Source organism: Bubalus kerabau, chromosome 4 (genome assembly GCF_029407905.1).
Source record: "Bubalus kerabau isolate K-KA32 ecotype Philippines breed swamp buffalo chromosome 4, PCC_UOA_SB_1v2, whole genome shotgun sequence".
NCBI classification, from domain to species: domain Eukaryota; kingdom Metazoa; phylum Chordata; class Mammalia; order Artiodactyla; family Bovidae; genus Bubalus; species Bubalus kerabau.
Window position 1 is genome coordinate 73,229,526 of NC_073627.1, and position 27,712 is coordinate 73,257,237.

Consider the following 27,712-nt stretch of genomic DNA (forward strand, 5'->3'; position numbering starts at 1 on the left):
GAGCCTGGTAGGCTGCAGTCCATGGGGTCGCTACAGTCGGACACGACTGAGCGACTTCACTTTCATTTTCACTTTCATGCATTGGAGAAGGAAATGGCAACCCACTCCAGTGTTCTTGCCTGGAGAATCCCAGGGATGGGGGAGCCTGGTGGGCTGCCGTCTGTGGGGTCGCACAGAGTCGGACACGACGGAAGCGACTTAGCAGCAGCAGCAGCAGCAGGCTTCCCGGGTGGTGCTAGTGCTAAAGAGCCTGCCTGCCAGTGCCAGAGATAGAAGAGACACAGTTTTCATTCCTGGGTCGGGAAGATCCCCTGGAGGAGGGCATGGAAACCTGCTCCAGTATTCTTGCCTGGAGAATCCCATGGAGAGAGGAGCCTGGTGGGCTACAGTCCATGCGGGTTGCAAAGAGTTGGACACGACGGAAGAGACTTGGCATGGCACGGCATGACACGACAGGAGAGAAGACATGGGCGCTGATCCTGAGACCCAGGACAAGAGGGACTTGCCTGGATGAGAAAGAGAGGTGCACCACAGAGCGACCAGCAGGAGGGGCCTGGTGTGTTCCAGAAGCAGTGGCGGAGCAGGAGATGTGACAGGAAAGCGACTGCAGGCCCAGCGGTAATCACCGCTCTTCAGCTCAGATCTTCATCTCAGTGTTGTGATTTTCATGTAAATGCTATCTCCCCACAGCTTCATAATTCTTTCCTCTTTCATGTCTTCTTCCGAAGCTTTCTCTAATCTGGTTGAGACATCGCCTTTGAACAAGGGCACACCTGCTCTGCCGGGCCTGTGAAGCCCAAGCGCACGCACGTGTATGTGTGTGTATGTATGTGAACGTGTATGTGTGTTGAGGGGGGGGGGGTGGGTTGGGTTTCTCTGTCTCCCTGGTACCTCTCTAAACACTTGATCCTTAAAGCAAGGCTGCTGCCCCTGGTGATCTCGTCTGGATGCTGCAGATTCTAGGGTCTGTGCAGGGACCTGGCCCCCCAGGTGTCACTCAAGCAGGAGCTGGCTCTTAGAGTTCCAGTTTGACTCTGCATTCCTCAGGAGATGCTCTGCTCATGGAAGAGTGTTTGCAGCACATTCAGTGCTGCCTGGCTGGCCACAGATTCTGCAGGGAAGGGTGAGCCCAGGATGGCAGAGTCCATCCAGGTATTTCATACCGGGTCTGGGCCCTCATTGGCCTCCACGCTCGGCCTCCTGCTTCCCCACTGGGGATGGGTCAGGTGTGGGTAGCTGGCATGAGCTGGAGGCCCAGGAGCCTGAACCAGCACAGTGAGCTCTGCTGGGAGACAGAAGTGCAGTCCTTAGGCCTAAATCCCCCTGACACAGAGTGAAGGCTCAGAAATGTGTGTTGAATGAAAAAATAAATGAATGATGAGGAAGACCACGAAGACAGGGAAATACGGCGCTTTTTGAGAATCAGGTGGGGAGTTGGGAGAGAGGCTGATAGAAAATGCAAGAGGCTTTCTGGGTTCCAGAATGTTCAAAGAGAGGGTGGGCCCCCCAGGCCATGAACACCAGTTGTCCCAAGCATGTTCAGATGTTGACTATTTCTGCTCCAAGGCAGGATGAGCATAGATTTTTATTTTTTATTTTGGAATAATTTTAGGTTTACAGAAAAATTACAAAGATAGGATAGAGACTTGCCCTGCATCCTGCACCCAGCTTCCCTGAGTGTTGGTGTCTTTCCTAACTATGGTACACTTGCCAGAACCAAGAGAGGCACATTAGTGATAGCTGTTAAGCTCCAGACTTTATTTAGAGTTCACCTATTCTTCACTAATGACTTTGAGGTTGTTGTTGTTCCAGGCTCCAAACCAACCCATATGTGAATTCTGGATTTAGCTGTCATTTCTCCTTACTCTCCTCTGAAGTGACAATTTCCCTCTCTTTACTTGTTTGTCATGACCTTGAGAATCTTGAAGGTCAAGTAGTCTGTAGTCCTTCAATTTGGGTTTGTCTGATGTTTTCTCATAACTAGACTAGGATTAGGGGTTTGAGGAAGGAATATCTTGGAGGTGAAGTACTTTTCTCCTTGCAGCCAAAGTTAGACAATGAATACAAGGTGACTTATCCCTGGAGATGTTAACCTTGACCTTGGGGCCAGGATTCTCCACTGCAGGGTTACCGGTTTTCCTTCTCCATACTCTCTAGTAAGTCCAGTCCTCACTTAAGCGGAGGGGTTTCTAACTCCCTTCCAGGAGGGAAGAGTGTCGACATAGATCACGTGGAATTCTTCTCTATAATGACAGAAGCACCGTAATGACGGTTTTTTAGTTCCTTGGTCATGTGGCAATTGAGGGTGAGTGAGCACATTGGCCAGTTAGGAAATGACTGGAAAAGTTGTCAAAATCCTAGTATTTTTAAAATTCTCTCAAGATATCAACTATTCTTTCCTTTTCACAGTTGGCCAAAGAGCTCTCTTAGCCAAACAGGCCATCTTTAAACCTATCCCAGGGCTTCCCTAGTGACTCAGTGGTAAAGAATCCACCTGCCAATGCAGGAGACACAGGTTCAGTCCTTGGGTTGGGAAGATCCCCTGAAAGAGGGCGAGGCAACCCACTCCAGTGTTCTTGCCTGGAGAATCCCATGGACAGAGGAGCCTGGCGGGCTACAGTCCATGGGGTCGCAAAGAGTCGGATATGACTTAGCAACCAAACAGCAATAAGCCTATTCCATCACCCTACCTCCAAATGTCTGGAAAATGGAAAACCTGATTGTAAAAAGAAGACCAAAATGAAATGAAAGCAACAAGCAATCATTGACCTTGAGTCAGAACCTCCACACGTCACTGCTGCCCTGCATCAGCTTGGCACCATGGTGCCTTTACCCTCCTTTACAGGGAGGCTTTTGCCTGGAGCACACAGCCCTGAGTGCCCATCCACACCCTCACCCCACCCACAGCCTCCTTCTGTCTCTCTTCCGTGGCACATTCACCACCTTTTCCAGCTTCGAAAGCCTGAGCAGCAGACTCTATCCTGGATGGACTGAAGTTTTATCAATCAAAAAAACTCTTTTGGGTGACCATTCCATAATGAAGTATGGCAGAAACCATCACAATATTGTCAAGTAATAATCCTCCAATTAAAAATAAGATGAAAAAAAAAAAACCGTCTAAAATAGAAATGAACAAACGACGGGGCAATCTATCCACAGCTGGGGCTCAGACCCTAAGAAAGTCTTCCCTCTCCCCTGTAACACCCATAGCAATGTTCCTGCCTACTCTCCCAGGGTCTCCACGGGCCCCTAAGCACTGTCTGCGCTGTGTGAGGAAATGCGATGGTCAGGAAGGCGGAAGATGAGTCTTACCTTGGCAGTATTCAGCGGCTGCTCACCATAGCTCTTCAAATCGCCGCGCCTTGTCGGGCAGCGGCCTCCTAGCTACAACCAGCGACTCGGAAACAATCCTGAAGCAGGAGCCCATCCCAGGCGTCTCAGTCACTTCAGTAGCTCGTGGCTTCCTGCCAGCGATGGCAAGAACCCGCCGAGGTGGCAAGCTATCCCCCCACCCCCGTCTGTGGTCACAGCTGCCTCCACCGAGCCCCGCCCCTCCCACCGGCCCTTGGAAAGCTTTCGTGGGCTCGCTGTGCCCAGGAAAAGCCTATGAGCAAGGACCACGAGCAGCTGGTCTTTCTCTGGAGCTGGGTCACGTTTGTCACTGTGCCCCTCTGCCGTCAGAAAGTTTTCCCAAGGGGCTTTGGTTTAACAACACGGAGGTGTTTTTCCTGCAGCGAGCCTGGTAGGTACAGTTAGTAAACCTCCAAGTTAACCCTGCAAGGTATTTCACGCTGCCTTGCAGGGTTGTCTGCAAGGCAAGAAGGAGCTTGGGTTCAGCTGCCTTGTGCCGTCTGTGTGAGCAAGGTGGCCATCTCCCAGCCGTGCTGGTTTTGTCTTGTCTTCCAAATAGTCCTGATGATACCCAGCTCATGGGATACAAAGAGCACAAGTGATAGAATGGAGTGACGGCAAAAATTTGGCTAATTCCCTTGTCTCTAGTAAGGAAATTCCCTTGACTCTAGCCAGTCCTTGATTCTGATCTCAGAGCCTTTTCAATTGTACTATGTCACTCTACTGTGAAAACTCAAGAGGAACAGAGACTGATGGAGTTGATGGGGAAGGACCTTAACATCTAGAGTGACGAGGTGCCGTCCTTTACCACACCAGCTGAGGGACCAATGGGACCAAGAAGTTTGCTGAGATGCCCTCTGGAGACGTATTGGTTCAGCCGGACATAGGGAGCCACTGGCCTCCTACTTTCTGATCTGTGGACCAAAGGGAGCCAGTGGGTGGTCTCCTCTCCTGCCCTTATGTCTGGGAACCTCGATATCGGGGGGCAAGGAGAGAATTTAGACACATTGGCTTCTACTCCTGCCCTGGGACTACAGTTCAGAATCTCAGCTTCTTCATGGAGTCCCTTCCCTTGGATTTTAGGATTAAGAGAGTAATTCACTGTGAGTCTCTGGCAGGAAAGATTTTTTTGACAGATGTTCATGGCAACCTTAGCAGCAACATAGAGATCTTGGGTTCTAAGACTCCTTGAAAACAATCTATTTTATTTTCCCCAAAAGATTTTTTTGTGAGAACAGACGAATTAATGTATAAAAAGCCTCTATTACAGTATTTAGCACATGAGAACTCCAAATAACTGGTAGCTGATGTGAATATGTCTAATCCAAGTGCCAAATCTGATCTTTTAGAAAAACTGCTTTGTCTTCTTCCATCCTTGACAGCAAAGGGCCCAGAACCATGCCCAGAACTGGCTGTGCTCAGTGAATCGTAGGTGTTATTTTTATAGTCACTTCCTGACACCTGAGAGTTGGACCTAAGCGTTTGTGCTCTAGTTTGAAGACTCCCAAACTACTTAAACTTGTGATTTAAAAGTTAATGATTTGATATATAGTAACTACACAGGAGCTCAGCCTGGTGTTCTGAGACAACCTAGAGGAGAGAGATTAAGGCAGTGGGAGGGAGGCTCAAGAGGAAGGGGACATATATATGTGTACTTACGGCTGATTCACATCGTTGTACAGCAGAGACCAACACGACACTGTAAAGCAATTATCCTCCAATTAAAAATAAAACAAAACTTGGAAGTCAAAAAAATAAAATCTTAAATACAGAAAAGTTCTTGAATTGAGGAGAGATTATTCAGTCCTGTTATTTCAATTCAGCTAACACAACAAACTTTTCTGATTGTTTGCTTTAAGAACACACAAGAGGCTGGGGATGCAGATATAAATAAGCATGCCTGTCCTCTGTGGGAGCCAGTCTAAGGTGTCTGAGAGGGGTCTGGTAGATAGACAACCATGACTGGGTGTGGTGAGTGCAGCCATTGGTGTCTCAACAAGGCACAGTATTAGAACAGAGGCAGGAACAAGAACTCCATCGGGGACTACTGAAGGACATTACCAAGGAGCCGGCTTTGAACACGGTTTGTCCCTAAGGATCCTGCAAACTCTCAGAGGCAGAGCCAGCATTGAGCTTTTTACTTACCAAGGGTCCAGTGATACCGCCTGAATTATGTCTAATTTTTTTTTTAATCCATGGCGCTTAAATAAGTGAGTTGTGAAGAATTTTGTACATACTTGAACTCAAGGATACAGAGAATACAGTGGGAAATAGGGAGTCTATCTTTCTAAAGAGAAAATCCATTTCTTCCAATGACTTATCTATTCAAGGTTAGAGTGAGAGGGGATGTGTGAGGTTTGCAGGGAAAGGAGTTTAGAGAAGCTGGCTTTTGTATGATTTTGGGGGAAAAAAGCTTCACCTTTCTGTCCACCCCCAACAGACAGGGATCGGAAAAAAACCCAAAAATGGATTCCAGCAGCCACCCAGAAAAGAAGGAGGAAATGACCTTACTCTTGGGTTTCAGTTGTCTAAGCAGAAGTGAAAGTTACTTTCAGCCATTTTCACCCTGACAGAGTCATAGCATCCATAAGAAAGGCAGGGGGAGGAGGGGAGGCGCTGGGAGAGAAGATGGGAAGCAGCAAGACATATGAAGTGAGGTGAGGGGTGTCTTTAACAGAAGCTTTTGTTGGAGAACCTCAGAGAGGGCTCCCAGGGCTGCGCTGAGATGAGACTCTGCTCTGACCCTCCCCCGCTCAGCTCACTGTTCAGCCTCACTGGCTGCCCCATTTATTTTTGCACATTTGAGGTGACATATGCAAAATGTGGAGCTATCCTTCCATGTGTCTGCAACAGCCTTCTGACATCAGAACATTTCTGGAAAAAAAAAAAATCAAAAGCTGTGGACAATAGAATAGTTGGAGGGAAGAAACATTAAAATAATCCAGTCCAAGATTCACTTAGGAATGGTGGTGTGAGAAGTGGGGCAAATTCCCTCTGAAGAAAATAAGTATAAAGCCAGAAAAAGTTGTCAAAATTCACCATTCAAAGGCACTGGAGCCTGACCAAAGGCAGACAGATTGAAAAGTGTTTAATCTTGGAAAACTTCTCCTGCATCAGAACGGCCGTGAGCCTGTGGTCTTCTTGTTTGGACTTTCTGTGTCTCATCCACACACCTCAGCCCGGCTGATGAGAAACACAGCTTTTTTTTTTTTTTAACTACGACTTATTTTTTAAAATATAATTTTACTTATTGGCTGTGCCAATAAGTTGCTTAGTTGCTGCTCGAGGGATCTATGATCTTCCCTGTGGCATGCAGGATCTTTAGCTGTGGCAGGTGGGATCTATTTCCCTGACCAGGGATCGAAGCCAGGCCCCCTGCATTGGGAGTGTGTAATCTTAGCCACCGGACCACCAGGGAAGTCCCGAGAACCACAGTTTTACTCGTGCGAATGATGAACTTGTTTGAGGCCTGTTAGTGAAAACCAGCAGCCAGGTGAAGGTGACAGATGTGATCTGGAGTGAGGAGGTGAAAATCTGCTACTTATGGGTTAAAGGCCACAGAACAGTTCAGATCAAAGCGGAAAAACTGCAGCTTTACTGGGCTTGAGAGCACAACTTCTGTTCAGAGTAGCCTAAAGATCACCTAGAAATGCAAGGGGGGAAATCTGGAAGTAAGAGAGCCACAAAAGGGCTGAGATAATAAACTCCCCACATGTCCCTGACCAACTCCTAAAATATGCACAAGTCAGGGAGACCAGAGAGAGTCCAGAGAAAAGTGAAAATCAAGGGAGACTGAAGGACACTCTGCAGATTTGAATTTCTTCCTTCAACCACACACAACTTAGACAGCAGAAGATAGAAGGCTCACATGTTCAAGGTTTCTGAGCAGGACTTCTATCCAAATAATGACCTGACCACTAAATAGTGCACAAACAGGGAACACCCTTAGGGAGCCAGACTGAAAAACAAAGTAAAATACTAAAAGTAAACCCTACACAGTGATATCAATGGCTGCACACCATGGAGGAGACCAACTTTGCAATGCAGATGCAGAAAAGTTAAGAAAACAGGAAACAACTTTCAGAAAAATAAAACAAAATTCAGGAATAAAATAGAATTCACAGCAATGTCCAGTTTTCAACTAGAAATTACTAGGCACACAAAAAAACAAGAAACTGTGACCAGAAAAAAGTCAATATTCTGATGCCACACGGACCCAAATGTTGGATTTAGCAGACAGAGATTTCAGAGCAGCTTTTTTAGTTATGTTCAAGAAATGAAAAGAATATATGTTTAAGAATTAAAGGAATTTATGTGGAGAATATGTCAACAATAAGAGACTCTCAACAGAAAAATGGAAATTATAAACAAGAATCAAGTGGAATTTCTGGAGTTGAAAACTACAAAGACTGAAGTTGAAAATTAATTAAATAGGCTCAACAGCAGATTTGAGCTGGCAGGAGAAAGATGTGGATTTGAAGATAGAGCAATAAAAGTTATTGAATCAAAAAAAAAAAAAGAGAGAAGCAGAAAGAGTTAAGAAAAATGAACGAGACTTACAGAACTGACAAACGAAGTATAATGTACAAATATAAATGTAATAGGAACCCCAAAAATAGAAGAAAGAAGAAAAGACACAGAAAAACTATTTGAAGAAAAAAAATAGTTGACAGTTATTCAGTGTTAGTGAATGATATTAGCTTAAAGGGTCAATGCTATGGTCTGAATGTTTGTGTCCCCCCAAATTCATAGGTTGGACTCAGTGTGCCCAACCTAATCGTGAAGTAGAGCATTTGTGAGGTGATTAGGCCATGAGAGCATGCTAAGTCACTTCAGTCGTGTCCAACTCTGTGCAACCCCATAGACGGCAGCCCGCCAGGCTCCCCCGTCCCTGGGATTCTCCAGGCAAGAACACTGGAGTGGGTTGCCATTTCCTTCTCCATTGCATGAAAGTGAAAAGTGAAAGTGAAGTCGCTCAGTCGTGTCCGACTCTTAGCGACCCCATGGACTGCAGCCCACCAGGCTCCTCCATCCATGGGATTTTCCAGGCAAGAGTACTGGAGTGGGGTGCCATTGCCTTCTTCAATGGCCTCATGTAAATTGGATAAAGGCAAATTCCCTCACTTTTATTTACCTGGAAAACAGTAAGAATTAGTGAACTTAAAAAATAAAAAAGGCCTTTTAAAAATTTTATATAGAGAGAGTTGTCTCTCTTCCACCATGCGAGTGTACAGCAAAAAGACGGTCGGTCATCAGTGAAGCAGACGCTCACTAGACCCCAAATCTACTGGCACCATGATCCTGGACTTGCCAGCCTTCAGATCAGTGGGAAATAAAGTTACGTTTATAAACCACTCAGTTCATGATATTTTGCTATAGTAGCCCAAACAGACTAGCATAGTCAAAAAACAGAATGAACCCAACATAATATAAACACAAAGAGAACCACACTGAGTCATCATGGTTATATACTGAAAACCAAAGAAAAGAGATTATCCTGCAAGCAGCAAGAGAAAAAAATGATCCATTGTATTTATGGCAGCAGCAACACAATTAGTGGTTGAATTCTCATCAGAAATGGTGGTGGCTAGAAGACACTGGAATGCTATATTTAAAGTGCTAAGATAAAAAAAAAAAAAAAAAAGAACTATCACCTAAGAATTTACTATCCAATAAAAATATCTTTAAAAAGTGAAGGTGAAATAAACACTTTTTCAGATAAGTAAAACAGAGAAGTTGTTTCTATCTGACTGAAAGAATATGACACCAGATGTTAACCAGGTGACAAAAAGAAATGAAAAGCACTGGAAATGGCAAGCATGTAAGTAAATTTAAAAATATATAATAATATATTATCTTTTCTTCTCTTAACTTAAAAAAACACATGTGATCGCTCAAGCAGAAATTATAACATCGTACTGTGGGTTTGTAGCACACATAAATATATGCACCAATAATAGCACAGAGAAGGGGAGAGTGAGCAATGGAGCTATACGCGTGCAAAATTTCCTTTTTCTTTCACCAAAAACTACATTAATTGAAAGTAGATCTTCCCTGGTGGCTCAAACGCTAAAGCGTCTGTCTACAATGTGGGAGACCCGGGTTCGAGCCCTGGGTCGGGAAGTTCCCTGGAGAAGGAAATGGCAATCCACTCCAGTACTATTGCCTGGAAAATCCCATGGACAGAGGAGCCTGATAGGCTACAGTCTATGGAGTCGCAGAGTCGGACACGACTGAGCGACTTCACTTTCGCTTTCATGATCCATTGAAGAGGCATATTGTAATCACTGATGCTGGGAAAGATTGAAGGTGAAAGGAGAGGAGGATGGCAGAGAATGAGATGGTTACATAGTGTCACTGACTCAGCGGACATGAATTTGAGGAACTCTGAGAGATGGAGGAGGACAGAGGAGCTTGGCATGCTGCAGTTCACGGGATCACTAAGAGCTGGATGCGACTCAGCAACCGGACAGCAGTAACATTGTAATCACTAGAGCAAACACTGAGGAAAGAAATCAAAGGTAAAAAGTAAGAAGGAGGAGTGATCTCAGGCAGTTAGCACACTAGGAAGTTCCAATGTTTGTCCTTCACACACACACACACACAGACACACACACACATGAAGAAGTGCAAGCAGATGAAATGGCATAGCACTGGAAGAGCTCTGAATGAAAGAACTTGCAGCAACTCAGTGGAGCACAAAACCCAAGGATGACTGTGTAGAAAAGCATCGGAAGCATCATCCTGGGATCACCCCCATCTCCCAGTCCGGCGTAGTTCAGTGCCAAGACGGATGCCCTCAGCAGGACCTTCCCACATGGGGGGAAAGAGGTCAGAAGAGCACAGCAGCCCTTGTCAGCACAGAGACACCCAAAGCTTTCACCCGACTGCTGCAGTATTTGCTGACACTGACCTGACACCAGCAAACCAAGCTGCTTAGAATCCACCTTGCTGTGCCTCCCTGGAGAAGCAGCCACCACTTTGTCCCCCACTCTTTTAAAAGGAGCCATCGCTGCGCTCCCTGCCTTGAGAGGAGTTGCCACTGCACCCCCCAGGGCCAGAGATTCCATGCCCCCACTCCATCCCCCCCTCCCCAAACAGTTGCACACATGCCCCAGACCCTAGCTCAGAAACCACTTTGTACGCACTTGACATTGGCACCACCACCACCACAGCACGTGTACCTGTGCCCTGAACCTCAGAGCCTCGGTCACTCCATGTGTGCCTGCGTCTCAGACACCAGTATCATTGGCATTAATTTGCCAACAAAGGTCCGTCTAGTCGAAGCTATGGTTTTTCCAGTAGTCATGTATGGATGTGACAGGTGAGCCTAAAGAAGGCTGAGGACCAAAGAATCGATATTTTTGAACTGTGGTGTTGGAGAAGACTCTTGAGAGTCCCTTGGGCAGCAAGGAGATCGTTGGATCTCAATCCTAAATCCTAAAGGAAATCAGTCCTGAATAATCATTGGAAGGACTGATGCTGAAGCTGAAGCTTCAACACATTGGCCACCTGATGTGAAGAACCGGTTCATTAGAAAAGACCCTGATGCTGGGAAAGACTGAGCGTAGAAGAAGGGGATGACAGAGGGCGAGATGTTTGGATGCCATCATTGACTCAATGGACATAAGTTTGAGCAAGCTCCGAGAGTTGGTGAAGGACAGGGAAGCCTGGCATGCTGCAGTCCAAGGGGTCGCAAAGAGTCAGATATGACTGAGCAACTGAACAGCAATCTCTGTCACACCAAGCATGCTTGTACCTTGGATCTGGGGGCTACAGGTTCATGTGCCGGGCCTGGCCCTATGACCACTCCAAACACGACTGCACCTCACACTCTGGTGCACCTCAGTTGTGCGCATGCTTTCAGGCCAAACCCAGCACCAAGAGGGATCTGACCACAGCATCTTCCTGAGGGGAATAAAGAGAACAGGAGCGTCCCAGCAGCCTTCTCCAACAAGGACCCCAACAACCCTCACCACCTCCATACACATCCACTGAGTATTCATCATGATGGATAAAATAAATCTGTCCCACTGCATCACAGAATTTCAGAGCAACAAAAGAGAATATTCATGCACAAGCTTCCAGAGAAACAGGGGACAGAGGATCAATGACAAAAATAGCTTGGGACTCCTCAAAGTAACCTTGGAAGCCAGAAGATAATAGAACAATATCTTCAAAAGTCTAAGGAAAAGTTATTTCCAACTTGGAATTCTGTCTTAAGCCAAAGGGAAGAGTAGAATAAAGACATTTTGGGGGTATACTAGCTCTCAAACCATTGGTTCCACATTCTCTTTCTCAGAAAGGGACTCCATGATGTGCATCATAAAAATGAAAAAAGAAATTAAGGAAGAAAAAGACCTGGAATCTAAGAACGAAAACAGCCAAGATGAGAGAGATTCCCAAGAAAATAATGAAGAGAACTCTCAAGAAAAAACTGTGAAGCAGGCCTAGGAAACAACCCGCATATTTTGAAGTAGGTTGGAGGGTTCTGGGGAGTTTCCTCAAGAAGGTGGTGTTATTGCATTGCCTGGTGTGTTCGAAGGTATTCAGAGGAGACTTATACCACTAGGGACAGCAGTTTAAAGGGTAGCTACTGCTGCTACTAAGCCAATTCAGTCGTGTCCGAGTCTGTGTGACCCCACAGACAGCAGCCCACCAGGCTCCCCCATCCCTGGGATTCTCCAGGCAAGAACACTGGAGTGGGTTGCCATTTCCTTCTCCAATGCAGGAAAGTGAAAAATGAAAGTGAAGTCGCTCAGTCATGTCTGACTCTTAGCGACCCCATGGACTGCAGCCCACCAGGCTCCTCCGTCCATGGGGTTTTCCAGGCAAGAGTACTGGAGTGGGGTGCCATCACCTTCTCCGTTTAAAGGGTAGAATTAATGCTAAACATATAGTTACTTAAGCAAATGAAAAATTGAGTCATTTCTATCCAGGGAAGACTTAAAATTGTGTTTGGGAAAAAAACATAGTATATTATATGGCTCAGTTGTGAGTGGAATTTATATAATCATACTACAGACCCTGAATACTTATAGAAATTACAAAACTCTACGGGAGATACGGTGAGATTAGAAGGGCCTGCTGGAGAAACCGGAAAGAGCTAAATTTGCTTCATAATAAGAAATAAAAAGATTATGTCTAAAACTGAAAAAATCAAGAAGCAGTGGTCAAAACTTGTTATTTGTTGACATAGAGGTAAATGTCACAGTTCAGTTCAGTTCAGTCGCTCAGTCGTGTCCAACTCTTTGTGACCCCATGAATCGCAGCACGCCAGGCCTCCCTGTCCATCACCAACTCCCGTTCACTCAAACTCACGTCCATCGAGTCAGTGATGCCATCCAGCCATCTCATCCTCTGTCGTCCCCTTCTCCTCCTGCCCCCAATCCCTCCCAGCATCAGGGTCTTTTCCAGTGAGTCAACTCTTCTCATGAGGTGGCCAAAGTACTGGAGTTTCAGCTTCAGCATCATTCCTTCCAAAGAAATCCCAGGGCTGATCTTCAGAATGGACTGGTTGGATCTCCTTGCAGTCCAAGGGACTCTCAAGAGTCTTCTCCAACACCACAGTTCAAAAGCATCAATTCTTTGGCACTCAGCTTTCTTCACAGTCCAACTCTCACATCCATACATGACCACTGGAAAAACCATAGCCTTGACTAGACGGACCTTTGTTGGCCAAGCAATGTCTCTACTTTTGAATATGCTATCTAGGTTGGTCATAACTTTTCTTCCAAGGAGTAAGCGTCTTTTAATTTCATGGCTGCAGTCACCATCTGCCGTGATTTTGGAGCCCCAAAAAATAAAGTCTGGCACTGTTTCCACTGTTTTCCCATCTATTTCCCATGAAGTGATGGGACCAGATGCCATGTTCTTTGTTTTCTGAATGTTGAGCTTTAAGCCCACTTTTTCACTCTCCACTTTCACTTTCATCAAGAGGCTTTTTAGTTCCTCTTCACTTTCTGCCATAAGGGTGGTGTCATCTGCATGTCTGAGGTTATTGATATTTCTCCCGGCAATCTTGATTCCAGCTTGTGCTTCTTCCAGCCCACAAGTATCCATTAAAAATTCTCCAATGTGGACTGTGGGGAGCAGAAAAGAGGAGACAGCTGGCAGAGGCAAAGAGGCCCTTTGTTCATGGCGAGCCTCTCTGAGTCTTCAAACTGCGTACATGTATGACCCAGATAGACACTAAAAACTAGATTTAAAAAAATAGTATTGGGATGGGGAGCCAGATGACCCAGGTTATCAGTGGGTAGGGGAGCTTCTGTATTCACAAGTGGAATATTGCCCAGAAACAATGGGAGATTCTGGGAGTATGGCCCTGAAAAAATTCTTGAGGCAGCAAGGAAACGTGACTTCAAGCTGCCATCCAGAAGTTCACCAGATCGGCAGTCTTATCCCTAATCTTTGGGAACTCCAATAGGAAAAGCATTTACTTTTCAGAAATAACTCCATTCAAGACTGAACAGGGTCAGGCCCTATCATTAAGGTTTTGAAAGTCATAACTCCTGGGTCCTAGAAGAGACGCTTGCAGACAAGGGGCTGGAAAGCACAGCATTGGCTTCCAAAGCTCTTTGTGAACCACAGCCTACATTGCAAACCAGGCCACGCATGTAAATAACTGAGTCCGAAGTCTCACCTCCAATTCCCTGTTCTTACCTGTTAGCTATTCTATTGTATTCTATTCCTATCCCTTCCCCTTTCTTCTGTGTACTTTATTCTTTTCTGTTCTATTTCTTTTTTCCTTTCTGCTAGGCTTATTTTTTAGAAAAAGATTCCCAAGAGTAATGTATCCAGGCTGGAGACCATGACTGTTTTTGCTTTATACTTCTTGAGGGTAGCTGGACAGATTTATTTTCTTTTATCTTTAATGTCTTTTATTATTGTGGTAAAAGTCACATAACGTAAAGTGTACTATTTTAACCACATTTGACTGTACAGTTCAGTGGCAGGCTGCAGGTTTACAAAGCATGCTTACGAGTGTAACTGTGCTCTGGGTTCTCAACAGATAGCCCAGTGCGAGCGAATGCCTCATCCACTTCTTACAGGTGAGGCTGGTGCCCACCTGGGTCATGCCGCTGAGCAGGGCAGCCCCAGGACTCAGGCCCCTGCCCTGCACTGACTTACTCTGTGAACTCCGGGCAAAGGCTCCGTGACCCTGAGCATTACTGCAAATGCCAGGGAATGGACTCAGGGATTTCTGAAATCCTCCTAATGTCTGTGTAATTCTGTGGGTGGAGTTAGGTTTTGGCTGAATTATGTTCCTTGAACATTCATATGTAAAAGCCTTAATACCCAGGGCCTCAGAATGTGTCTGGATTTGTATAGGGCCTTTACAGAGTTGATCAAGTCAGGGTAAGGCCTTTAGGGTGGATCCCAATCCAATCCGACTAGCGTCCTTGTAAGAGGTGGATGTGCGGACTCACAAAAGCAGTACGGGAAGTGTGCCTGCACAGAGGAGGGGCCCTGAGGAGACAAGGAGGAGGAGGCTGTCTGCAGGCGAGGAGAGAGGCCTCATTCAGAAGCGACCCTGCTAGCATCTTAATCTTGGGCTTCCAGCCTCCAAAATGAGGAGAAAATAGATGTCTATTGTTGAAACCATCGCTCTGTTGTGCTTTGTTTTGGCAGCTGAGCAGAACTATGCAGAGTCCTGTGACGTTCAACCATGGATGGCCACAGGCTAAGTGTTATTGAGGTTAAGTTGACCACCGCCCTGTGAGTCAGTAGACCAAACAGTTTGGGGCAATCTGTGGAAGATTATGGAAGCTGTTTTTAGTTTTGCTTTGGTTTTTGTTTCATTGATTTTTTTCCATCTGCTTTCCCAGATTTCCCTTCCCTCTTCAGGTAAGAGACATGCTGCCTCCTCACAGGGAAGGGCCTGACAAGCCATAATACCCACCTCTCCAACAATAAAGACTGGCCCGTGGAGAAATCTGGGACGCCGGCATAACCAACAAGAAACCTCCCTGGGATTGCTGTGCGATGATGGTAATGACAGCTGACTCTGCCCAACCCAACAGCATTATTGATGGAGTTATTGGCTGTTTAGATTGGGGGCTGGCTGTCAGCAATTCAGAACCCTCTGAGGGCTTAGATCTCAGCATGATGAGTTTTCTAGGGTAGGGGACAGAGGACAAACCCTTTTCCTGAGGGAAATGTAGAAGACAAGAGAGGATGCTGGCTCCTGGATTGAAGGATTGCCGGATCTCAATCTAAACACCAATTCCATCAATAATGCCGTTGAGTTGGGGCAGTGTTCCTTTGCCCCTCGACCATAAAAAGAGAGGAGGAGAATGCCCTACCAGAAAATAAGTCACCTGGTGTCACTGACATATTGTCACTATTTGCAGTTGCATTCCTACTGGCCAGCTAAGTCGGAACCAGGCTATGGGTACAGGAGATAACAGGTACGGATTTTATGCCGAGAAGTGGGAACGACCCCAGGGCGGAGGAAGTTTGGGACTAGTCCTGGGGCTTACGGCACTGTTTCCTGTCTCTGTTTTTCAGGGTTCAGAGAAGGAAAGAGATTTGCTGCCAGCTGGCGAGCAGGAACATCAGGACTGGATCCCAGTGCTCCTGACCCATGGTCCAGTCCTCTCTCTTCGCCAACGTGCAGCCTCTTAACAAGCTCCTCCCAGACCTCCTTCTCACAAGCCCACTAATGACCTGTTTGAGCTGAGAGCAGATGGTCTGGGAGCATCGAATTCTGAAGGCTGAACTGCCACAAGTCAGACTTTTTCCTTAAGAAGAGGTCAGCAACCTCTGCAGCTTGGCAACTCTGTGTAGCACCCAGACACAGACTCCTGAGGGCCCACCCCGGCCTGCCGGAGTCACCCCTGGTCGGACACAGCTGAGTCAGTGAAAGCTCTTTTGAGGCTGAGAGTTGAGACCTTGGATCCTAATCTTCCATCTTTTCCTCCCCTTCTGTTGAGGAAAGGTGTAAACTTCTCTACCATCCCTTCTTCTTCTCCCTCTCCTTTTCCTTTTCCTCTCCATCTTACACCTATCCCATTTTCTCCTCTTCCTTCATCCAAACCTGGGCTCACTTCTTTCTATTTTTCTGATTGTCCCCTGCCTTAATTTTTTTTCTACCTTCAATACAGACTTCTTCCCTGATTCTTTTCCTTAATCTCAGATGTGTCCTATTCTTTTCTATCCTAAAAATACTTCCCCTCAACAGCAGCTGCCCTTAAGACATCAGCCGACCTCACCAGCCAGGTCCAACCTGGACCCTCAGCAGCCAGCCCTCTACCTCCTCACCCTGCTGGGGCTGACCTTGCAAGGATCACTTAGCAATTACACTATTTTCAGAGGTAGCAGAAGCTGAGACCAAGCTGGGTGGCTCAGTAGAATCCAGAGCAGGAGCTTGAAGGCCCAGAGGAGGAGGGTGAAGGCTCAAGCTGCCTTTTGAGCCTCAGGTCTCTTCTCAGCCTCCCTAGAGGGGGTCGCCACTGCTCTGCCCTCAGTTTCCCCCACTTAGCCCATTTCCCACAGACTCGGGTCCTGCCTCAGCCTTCCAGCCTAAAACCATCTCCCAAACAGGACACACAGGAGCTTTCAGCCTACAAGAGGGCTACAGCCAGATGAGCTTAAGTTCTTACTCCCCTGTTCCAGCATCAGGAGGGACCACCCCTCAAGAGGAATGAACGCCAGGCCTGATCTCGGGTGGCCTCTGTCTATAGCGGCTTGAAGGAGGATATTGGTTCCCGGCCAGAGATTGAGGTCAGGTCTCAGCAGTGAGAGCACCAGATCCTAGCCACTAGACCAGTGGTCAGTGACAAGGCCCTGGCTTCTTGGCTTTGCAGAACAGAACTCCCACAGAGAAAGAAAGTAGTGAAACAAGTAAAGTATTTATTAGGGGTGAAGGCAATGGCACCCCACTCCAGTACTCTTGCCTGGAAAATCCCATGGACAGAGGAGCCTGGTAGGCTGCAGTCCATGGGGTCGTGAAGAGTCAGACAGGGCACACGACTGAGCGGCTTCACTTTCACTTTTCACTTTCATGCATTGGAGAAGGAAATGGCAACCCACTCCAGTGTTCTTGCCTGGAGAATCCCAGGGATGGGGGAGCCTGGTGGGCTGCCGTCTGTGGGGTCGCACAGAGTCGGACACGACTGAAGCGACTTAGCAGCAGCAGCAGGGGTGAAAGAGTACAGTATGTGCGAATAGGAGCTTCCCAGGTGGTGCTAGTAGTAAGGAACCTGCCTGCCAATGCAGGAGATGTAAGAACCACGGGTTCGATTTCTGGTCGGGAAGATCCCATGGAGGAGGGCATGGCAACTCACTCCAGTATTCTTGCCTGGAGACTCCCATGGACAGAGGACACGATTGAAGAGACTTAGCATGCACGCATGCATGGATAGACACACAGGCAGGCCCAGAGAGACAGTCGCTGGGTTGCATCCTCGTGGCAGATTGAATTACTCTTATTGGGCATTTCTTCAGGTTTCCTTCGGCCAGTCACTTTGGTTTGCCTGGTCCTGAGGCCATATTTGGTGTATCTCAGGAACCTCCTACTTGTGCATGCTCATCTCTCAGCCAAGATGGGTTCTATCAAAGAGGCTCATGGGTAGCTGACATCACTTCCTGTGAGGTGACGTCTCCTCCCTTTTTGACCTCCAAGGAGCCTTTCTACCTACATGTAGTTGAGGAGGTCTCCTTGACTTTGAGAGTGAGGAATATGTGATCTTTTATGTCTTATCTGGGCAGGGCTCAGCCTCCTCCATCATCCTGCTTTTGTGGAGTTTCAACCTGGGGCCCATCCGTCTCCTGCCTCAGGCCCAGAAGTGTACCAGGGCCCTCCTTTTCTGTCCCCCTTTCCCCACCGGCTCACACACATTCCAGATACCCAGATACAAACACCTCGTCTGCCTGGGCCTGGGGGGAAGGAGGGGTAGGTTGTGGAATTTTCCCAAGTCATAACTACTGCATGGAAAACATTTGAATGTCCAGTGCTCCCACACTCAGGGCTAGAGGGGGAAGACAAGTCCCGACTAGCAGCCAGGTTCCCATACAAGGTGCAGGGCATTGATGGAAGTGCCCACTCTCACCTCCACCTCTCTACCTGCAGAAAAGACAGAACAAAGCTGAGCCTCTGCTGATTTCCTAAGAAAGGAGATAGAATAATCTACTACCCTTCTTCAGCTTCTGAGAAAAGAGGATTGCTCACAGAGGCCAATAAATAACAGGGAAGGGGGAATGAATTGAGAGATTGGGGTTGACATATATACTCTCTTAATACCATGTATAAAATATGTAACTAATAAGAATCTACCATATAGCTGAGGGAATTCTACTCAGTGCTCTGTGGTGACCTAAATGGGAAGGAAATCCAAAAAAGAGGGGATATATGTGTATGTTTAGCTGATTCACTTTGCTGTGTAGCAGAACATTGCAAAACAACCGTGTGTGCGCTGAGTCGCTTCAGTCGTATCTGACTCTTTGCGACCCTATGGACTGTACTCAAATAAAAATTAATTAAAAAAAAAATAACAGTGGAGAGAGAGATCCCCTGTCATTTTTCTGTAAGTCCATGTCAGGCAGGCCAGTGGTGGCCAGACCATGTTGGAGATGAACTAAAGGAGCCATATCAACTCATGCCTAGGTCTCAAATTACCCACCCTATCACCTGTGGCCCTGGACACTCTGGCACCCCTGGCTTAGTTCGTTTCCTTCCATGCCTGCTTTGGCAGAGGAGACTAGGGACAAGCATTTATAAGAACTTGTGTTCACTCATTGGTTTGTTCACTTACACACGCATCGCTGATTGTGCATTCTCTGTGTCCCAGTCCTGAACTAGCACCAGGTACATTTCCAGTGCAAGATAAAACGCCATCCCTGACCTCACAGGCTGGGACTCTATCAGGATTAGGGGAGACAGACGAGGATAGGTGACCTCAGGGAGAGGTGTCAGAGCGACATTTCGTCTTGGGTGATAGGGAAGCAGAGATGAGGGGCACCGATCTGAGTTAGAGGGGTGATTATTGGGGAAAGAGGGAATAGAATCAATACACGTAAGGAAAGATTAGAGAATCAATGTATTCTAGGACCTGCAAACAGGTACATCTGACCAGATTTATTAAACATTTTCTCTGCTTCCTTTCAACGCTTAAGTGGATGATACAAATGTAATTATCTGTAGCCCAGAACCTAGTGTTTTTGCAGGTATTAGATGTATTTCAATGGGCATGTTTGTATGTGAGTGGAAAGCTGATGGTTCTTCTGAAGGCAAGAAGTCACGATGCAGAAAAGACTAAGATGTTTCAAAAGACTAAGATGTTTGGGTCATTAACTTTGTAAAATTAATTAGTTTCTAAAATTAATTTTATTGAAGCATTGTTGCTTAACACTATCGTGTTAGTTTCTGCTGTACATATCAAGTGCTCAGTCGCTCAGTGGTATCTGACTCTCTGTGACCCCATGGACTGTAGCCTGCCAGACGCCTTTGTCCATGGGATTTTTCCAGGCAAGAATAATGGAGTGGGTTTCCATTTCTTCCTCCAGGGGATCTTCATGACCCAGGGACCAAATCCACATCTCCTGCATCTCCTGCATTGCTGGCGGATTCTTTACCACTGAGTCACCAGGGAAGTCAGACATACATATATCCCCTTTTTTGGGCTTCCTTCCCTTTTAGGTCATCTCAGAGCATTGAGTAGAGTTCCCCGTGTTACACAGTAGGTCCTCATTAGTCATCTATTTTTATATAGTAGTGTGTATATGTCAACCCCAATCTCCCAGTTCATCCCACTCCTCCTCTTCGTCCTTGGTGCCCATAAATTTCTCTATTTCTCTATGGATCGTTAGCTGTTTTTTGAACTTGGCCTCTGCCTGATTTCTTTGGGGCTCCATCTGACCTCTCTTAGACTCTGAATCCCATAGGACTCCACTGCTTGCATAGCTGGACTTCAGGGTAAGAAAGGCTACTTTTGCGGGCAGGGGTGGAAGGTGGGGGCAGTGGGAGGATTTTAGAGTTCCTCTGAGGTGCTCCTCTCTCCCAACTGCCAACAAGTTACTTTTCTCCCTTGTAAAACTTCAAACATAATCCACGCTTTTCAGCATAGGAGCTCTAACTTGCAAGGATGCAGAAATGCCCACAGGGAAAACTGGCTTGGAAAACTGAGGTCAGGTCCAAAGAGAACAGAGTGGGTCCTACAGAGAGATGGTATGGTGAGAGATGGTATGGTACGGTGAGTCTGCCTGAGGTTGGGGTGCCCCACAGCAGAGGTTGGGGTGCAGGACTCCCAGCCCCAGGCTGACCGACCCTTCCTGGGACAGCTGGGCCACCTGGCCTGCATGGACCGAGGGCTGCCTTCCTGGGGGGCAGGGGGCAGAGCCAGGCTGTTAGCTCATCCTGGCAGAGTCCTGGTCACTCACACAGCCCCTGACTCCAAGATGCCAGGCCACTGAGGAAGAATGTATCCCACCATCTCAGTCCATTCACACTGTTCTAAGAAAATACGACAGATTGGGTGGTTTATGAAAAATAGACCTTTATTTCTCACAGTTCTGGAGGCTGGGTCCAAGATCAAAGCAGATTTGGTGTTTGGTGAGGGCCCGCTTCCCGGTTTGTGGCCAGTGTCTTCTTGCTGTGTCCTCACGGGGCAGAAGGAGTGAGGGGAGCTCTGTAGGGTCTCTTTTAAGGGCACTATTCCCATTCACGCGGGCTCCACCCTCATGACCTCGTCACCTCCCCCAGGCCCCATCTCCTGATGCCATCACAGTGGGAATTAGGATTGCAACATACAAGTTTCAAGCCACAGCACTATTCTGAATATTTTCTTTCTCTTTTCCACCTTTCTTCTGCTTCTCCTCCTCCCCTCTATCCCCTCCTTCTCTTCCTTCTCCTCCCTCTCCCTCCCCACCCTTGCTTTCTTCCTCCTCCTTCTCATAAGCTTATGGCATCATTGCAACCAACCATTTTCAAGGAGGGCTGATTCTGTTCGCTAAACATTTTGATCTGATGAAGAAACATTAATGTGAAGGTGACTCACTTTCTGCAGGGTGTCCTGCAGAAGTGGTTGTGAGAGAGGCAGTTCCTAGGCAGGTTGATAAGGAGTCTAGGGGTCCCCAAGAAGAGAGGGGTCTGGAATTCTCAAGGAGGAAGAAAGGACAAACTTCTTTTATTTCTCCACATTCCTTAGGATTATATAACAATAATGTATCCTGCCTAAGGACAGTCTCTGGATCAAACCTTCTGGCTAATTCTTTATCTTAAAATGTAAATTATGGGAGGTCTTTATAACCTCCAGACATTCTTTGGAGTATATAACTTCATTGTTAACACTAGCAAGGGGGTACTCTTTCTGCCCCCTTCTGATGCCTATGTCAGAAGCTTTTTCTATCTCCTTTATACTTTAATAAAACTTTATTACACAAAAGCTCTGAGCGATCAAGCCTCGTCTCTGGCCCCAGATTGAATTCTTCTCCTCCGGGGGCCAAGAATCCCGGTGTATTCGCGTGATTCAACAACAACCTTTCGATTGCTCTGCGTGTTTACCACCTGTCACCCTTCCCTTGGTCTCCCTCGTCCCTGAGAGCGTCAGTAAGCCCATCTCTGGGTGCCTGCATCTATTTCCCTTTCCCTATCTGCTTCTAGTTCTGTCTGTGGACCAGAAACAGTCCTAAGCACGAGACAATAGTCAGGGCAGTCACAGCCGCCCATGCTAAGTCCTGGCTGCATCCCTGCCAGGAAGTGCCCTGAGTCTGTGCCTGAGGATTGTGGCCAAACCACGGGGTATGTGATCAGCTCTGTGCTCCATCCTGTTTTCCTAGTGTCGGGTCCTTACAGGACTACCTCATGTTCAAGGAAGGCAAATAAGGCAGCTAAGACATTCGGGAACCCTGTCAGCTTGATTGTTTAATATTTGCTTGTGCTGTGGGTTAGACTAGAATAAGCAACAGGCATGACCCTTCTCAGATGGGGCACAATCGAAGATCAGTTGGTTCACAGACACGGTTAAAAAAACATTCTTTATTGGGAGCCTACTCTGTGCCAAACGTCACATCAGGCATTTTATAGGCAAGCATTCACATTCATTCTAATCCTCACCATGGCCCATAGTCATAGGTATTGTGACCCCTGATGTGTAGAAGGGGAAATGGAAGCTCAAAAGGGTAGTTATTTGCCCTAAGCAGCCCAGTAACAACTGGCAAAGCTAGAACCAGACCCAAGGTCCCCAAAACCAGAACTGGGCATTTGGTACCCCTCATCCCCACCTTGGTGGTCAGGATTGGGTGGCAGGGAAAGCGTGCATCCCATTTGCTTCAACTTCCATGGGGACAATCAGTTTGTGTTGATTTTAGTTGAGCAGTTTAGTTTAGGGTAGTTAAAGAGGTCTGTCCTTGAGGTATATAATTCTTGGAAAGGGGATGAATATGAAGACCCAGAGAACTTCTTCCCCCAGAACCACACCCCCCCCCCCCCCCCAGTAATGGGTAATAAGTACAGCATTATCTTTTTTGACTTGGCCTTGTTTCTGCCTCTAAAGCCCATGTTTATGATCTCGGTTTTCTTAGTGATAGAAAGATCAAGTTCAGGACTTCCTTGGCAGTCCAGTGGTTAAGACTCCATGTATCCAATGCAGGAGTGAACGCAGGTTTAATCCCTGGTTGGGGAACTAAGAGCCCACATGCTGCATGGCATGGTCAAAAAAAAAAAAATTAAATAAACAAAATAAAACAGATAAGCAACAGGGATTTATTGTACAGCATGGGGAACTATATTAAAAAAGAAAGAAAGATCAAGTTCAATTTTATCCCCATGCACGAAGACTTCTCTTCCAGATACCGATCCTTAGCCTCTATACCATCAGGAACTGGTGGAAATTAAAAAAATAAAGACTAGAGGCACTCAGAATGCTGTTGAGTTCATGAAGCAATTGAGAATCGGGTGGAGCTTCCCCATAAGGTGCAGAGTTCTACTGCAGGCCCTAGACGTTCTCATCCTGTCTTCAGGTCAGGAGCACCTCACCTCACCTCCACCCCAGATTAAAGCACAGCAGAGTACAATTAGGCTCTCCCCAGGATATAGGGAATGCAGCCTTGACTGTGTCTCACCCAGCCTCACAGCAAACCCACAGGATTCTTTTTCACCCATCTAGTTGGCCTTGACCTCTTGCTGATCCAGACTGGCAGATTCTGTCAGACCCTCGCACTTTGCAGTTTCTGGTCCTGTCTTCTGCCTAGCATGATACATTCTATTGGGTGTGTGGGAAAGATGGTGGAAGCTTGGGTCCAAACGTGCCAGAGCTTGAACCCTTCATTCCAGGAATTTGACAAAAGTCTAATTAGTTACAGAGACAGGACTGGAGCCTGAATTTCCTGGTTCCTATCCAGGACTCTTTCCAGGGTCAAAGGCAGTGAGATGATATTCTAGATGAAGGATCTAGAAGGCTCTCTCCTGGCAGCAGGCTGCTTCATGCCCGTCATTAAGTGTCATCATTTCTGCTTTCCTTCCAGAGCTGGGAGTGCCCAGGGAGACCTCATTGCAGCTGAGGATGTGCTGGTTATTGTTATTCAGTTGCTCAGTAGTATTCAATTCTTTGAGACCGCATGGACTGCGGCATGCCAGGCTTCCCTGTCCTTCACCATCTCCCGAATTTACTCAAACTCATGTCCATTGAGTTTGGTGATGCCATCCGACCACCTCATCCTCTGCTGCCCCCTTCTCCTCCTGACTTGGAAATACACTGCAGCATCTTTAAGATGGTGATTCTTACAAGTGTTCATCAGATCAAAGTGCAAACTCTGCAAGAGATGCCATGGTGGAGAGGAGAGTGACCGGGTGACGAGAGTTCACAGATATGTGTAGTGTCCTGAGTTTCTTAAACAAACCATCAGGCCCACCCTCAGTGTTTGAGAGGTCTAAAGCCAAGGCATAAACGGAGGCCCACACGCCATGTGTCCAAATATTTGAGAGTTGTAAACCAAGCTAACAAATCATAAGATAATGTTTGTTCTTTCCTCTTGCCTGGACAAACATATCTTTATAACAACCTCAAAGGCAGGTTTCAATTGCAAATCTTTGGACACCTAGAACACCGGGGCAGAGAGGTGAGGTTTCAGCCCCACCCGTGGCCTTCCTTCTTTCATTTTTGACCTGAGGGCCCTTGTGCTTAAGCAGGGAAAGCCCAATCCTGAGAGTCCACTCCAAGTCCAGGAAAAAGGCCTGCATAAGCCCAAACGCAGGCCATCTGGGAAGGAAATTCCCAGGTCCTGGATACCTAGAGCATGGGAGAGGGGAGGAATGGATTTGGAGTGGGTGATTCCTCTTGCCTTACGGCCCTCTTCCCTGGAGGAGAACCAGATGAGGGCTATCTAAAGCATATAGCCAAGGCAGGCCCTCTTGCCCATGTATAGGCAAGTATTATTAAAATTATTTCCATTTTACAGATGAAGTAGCTGCAGTCAGAAAACTTGAGTGACTCTACACAGGCACACACCAGCCATAGAAGAGCCAGGACTTGAACCTGAGCCTGCCTGCCTCCAGATCCCTGCTGGGCCTCTGCCCCACACGGCTCTCCCCATGGTCCAGCATCACCTGGGAACGCAGTGAGCCTCTCCCTGCTGGGGGCCTGAACTCCCAACACGTCTCGCCACTGGAAACAATCTCTTTATTGGTCTCTTTGCCTCCTGTCTTGTCCCATCACCCAGCCAGGTTTTCTAAGACACAGAAGCTGTGACAAGTGACCTTCTTAACCCCCTGCCTTCAGGGTCATGTTCAAAGACCTCACTTTGGCCCATCATGTGCTCTTGCACTCTTCCTCTCAGCAGTGGTCAAGCCCCCTCTGGCCTGCACACACTCTTGCAAATGCGATTCCTTCTCTGGTCTTGTCAGGCCTCCCATCCCCTCTCCTAGCCAACTCCCTCATCCTCCTCATTTGGGCTTAGATGGCCTCTGTCACCGCCCCCCCCCCCAACTCTAGTTCTAAGGTGCATGCTCTTTGTTAATTAATTCCTACATCAATAAGTGTCAGGCTCCACACCTGACACTTGGCACCGGGTGGTACAGAGCAAGCCACCCATACCTGCTCATTGACCTGCTGGGCTCCCTACAGGATGGGAAGCTGGTCCTCGTCTCCTTTCTGTGCTTCAGCCTGAGTCAATCCCTTTTGAGAGATAAGGGCAGCAGAGAGCCATTACGGTTGCCAGCATCAACGCCTCTGAATGACAGGCACTTCCTGGACCAGCCCAATGTCCCGTGGTCCAAACGGCCACTGGAGGGGAAGAGCCCCGAGGGAACCCTGCTGCTCTGAGCTCCAGCCCAGCCTCACAGCTCCTCATATAAAAGTCATTCAGAGCAGGAGACATCAGGTTCATAACCCAAGCTCAGAGCCCTCTTCTCCTTGTAGCAGTATTTTTCTTTCAACGTTGCAAATTACAAAAGCAATTCACTGTAGAAATTTAATGGAAGTCTATAGAAGAAATTTAAAATTCTCTGTTATTCCACCACCCCAGAAAAAATTCACAGCTGAAATTTGCATACCTTCTCTGGATCTTTTTTGTACGTGTATAAAATGATTAAATATTAAATATTAGAATTAAAGGTTTCATACTGTCTTATTTACTTCAATATTTGATGTTCCAGTCTTATTTGCTCAGTGTGAGATCATTAGCATTTTCCTATGTCATCAGGATTTTTTTGAGAATTTTATTTGGATGGCTACATGTGATCATATGCTACAGTTCTGTAAGTCAGCTGAGCTGACATGAGCCAAGGCAGTGGCAGAGGGGATGGAAAGAAGTGTAAAGACTGGATCCATACGAGGGCTTCCCTGATGGCTCAGATGGTAAAGAATCTGCCTGCAATATAGGAGACACAGGTTTGATCTCTGGGTCAGGAAGATCCTGTGGAAGAGGGAATGGCTACCCACTCCAGTGTTCTTGCCTGGAGAACTCCATGGACAGAGGAGCATGGCAGGCTACAGTCCATGGGGTCACAAAGAGTCAGACCCAACTGATCGACTTTCACTTTCACTTTTCATATTTAAGAGCTAGAGTCAAGAGGTTTGGTCAATGCCAGGGACTCTCCAGAAAGCCCCTGTTCAAGAACACGTGCAGGTTTAGCACCGTCAGCCTGTTTGCATGAAGAGGTGCTCCCGTTAGTGGGGTGTCTCCTTTGACAAAATCCTTAGTGGATGTCCTAGTGAAAGAGGAAGAAAGGAAGTAGGACAGGACTCAGATGGGGAATTGCACCCAGTGAGGGTCATGGGCACCAGAGGGAGCTGAGTCCCACAGAAAAGAAGGTGGTTCACCTTGGGTCAAGCCACTCTGCAGCCCCAGTCCTCAGTGTGTACATCTACCCTGGAAATAACGATGCTTGCCCTGCATCTCCAGTACTGTCCTGAGATAACTTTGAAGGAGCCCGCAGAGAAGAGTCAAGAGTCTAGGAAAAGAACCTGGCCGTGTCCAGGCTGCCCCTGAGAGTAAGGCTAACTTCCAGTAATCAGCCCTGGGGCAGGAGATCCCAGGGGGAGGAGGAATTCTGCCCCCGTTATTGGGACTGGAGTACCCCGTCTGCAGTCAGGACTGATCCTAAAGGCCTGGGTAGGGCAGCCCTGGTTGCAGTCCTGTATGTGTCTTAGGTGCCTGGAGCTCTAGGCTCTGGTGGAGCAAGGGCACCCATCTCCAGTGGTTCCAGTGGTTGGCATGGCACCTAGTATTCTGTGCCTCGAGGCAAGCTGTGGTTAGTGGAGAGAACACAAGCTCTAGGGCAGCGCCCCCCCCCCGGTTCCCCGCCCCCCCCTCCCCCGCCCCCCAGTCCCCGGACTGGTCTGGGAGACGGATCTGGAAGAACGTCTGCTTCTACTTAGCCTCTCCGAGCCTCAGTTTCCTCATCTGTAAGCTGACCCACCGAGGGGCTGTGATGGTGTGGTACGTGCTGGGCACTCAGTCTACAGGCCTTGCTGCCGGTGGTTGGCATTCAAGCCGCTGGCGGGTGGCGTGTAGGCTCCCTGTTTGCCGACACCTCTGGAAGAGGGGTTCTCCTGCCCCCTCCACGCAGGCAAACTGCTGACAGCGGCGAAGCCACGTTGCCATGCTTGGAGGAAAACCGCCTTGGTTTCTTTCTTTCTTTTTTAAAGTCTATTTGGGTTTGGTTTCGTCTAGGGTTTGGGCCATCGCGTGCGGTTTGCTTCTACTCTCGGCTGCTCGGGTTGAGGTCCTGGCCGGGAACGAGCAGCTAGAAGGGCTTTAGGACCCGGCGCGCCCCGGGCCCGGGAGCCCCGGGCGGAGAGGCTTGAATGAGAGGCTGGAGGGGGATCTCGGCTGAAAGGACTCGCGGCGGAATAGCTCCGCTGTCGCCAGGCAACCGCCCTGACGCAACGCTAAAAAAAAAAAAAAAAGTCCCTTAAAAAAA

The 27,712-nt window shown here is 47.4% G+C and overlaps 1 protein-coding gene and 1 long non-coding RNA gene across 2 annotated transcripts in view; one reads left to right on the forward strand and one right to left on the reverse strand.

Moving 5' to 3' along the window:
- Positions 1-3,410, reverse strand: part of BLK (BLK proto-oncogene, Src family tyrosine kinase) — a 51,903-nt gene extending 48,493 nt beyond the window's left edge. Inside the window, exon 1 of the mRNA XM_055580174.1 lies at positions 3,313-3,410. The gene's annotated coding sequence lies outside the window, so the exon portion shown is untranslated. The remainder of the gene's footprint in view (positions 1-3,312) is intronic.
- Positions 3,411-15,655: 12,245 nt separating this feature from the next.
- Positions 15,656-20,041, forward strand: LOC129651464 (uncharacterized). The gene is made up of 3 exons (XR_008714155.1): positions 15,656-15,761; positions 15,862-16,105; positions 19,858-20,041. It is a non-coding gene; the product is annotated as an uncharacterized LOC129651464 (long non-coding RNA).
- The last annotated feature ends 7,671 nt before the right edge of the window (positions 20,042-27,712 follow it).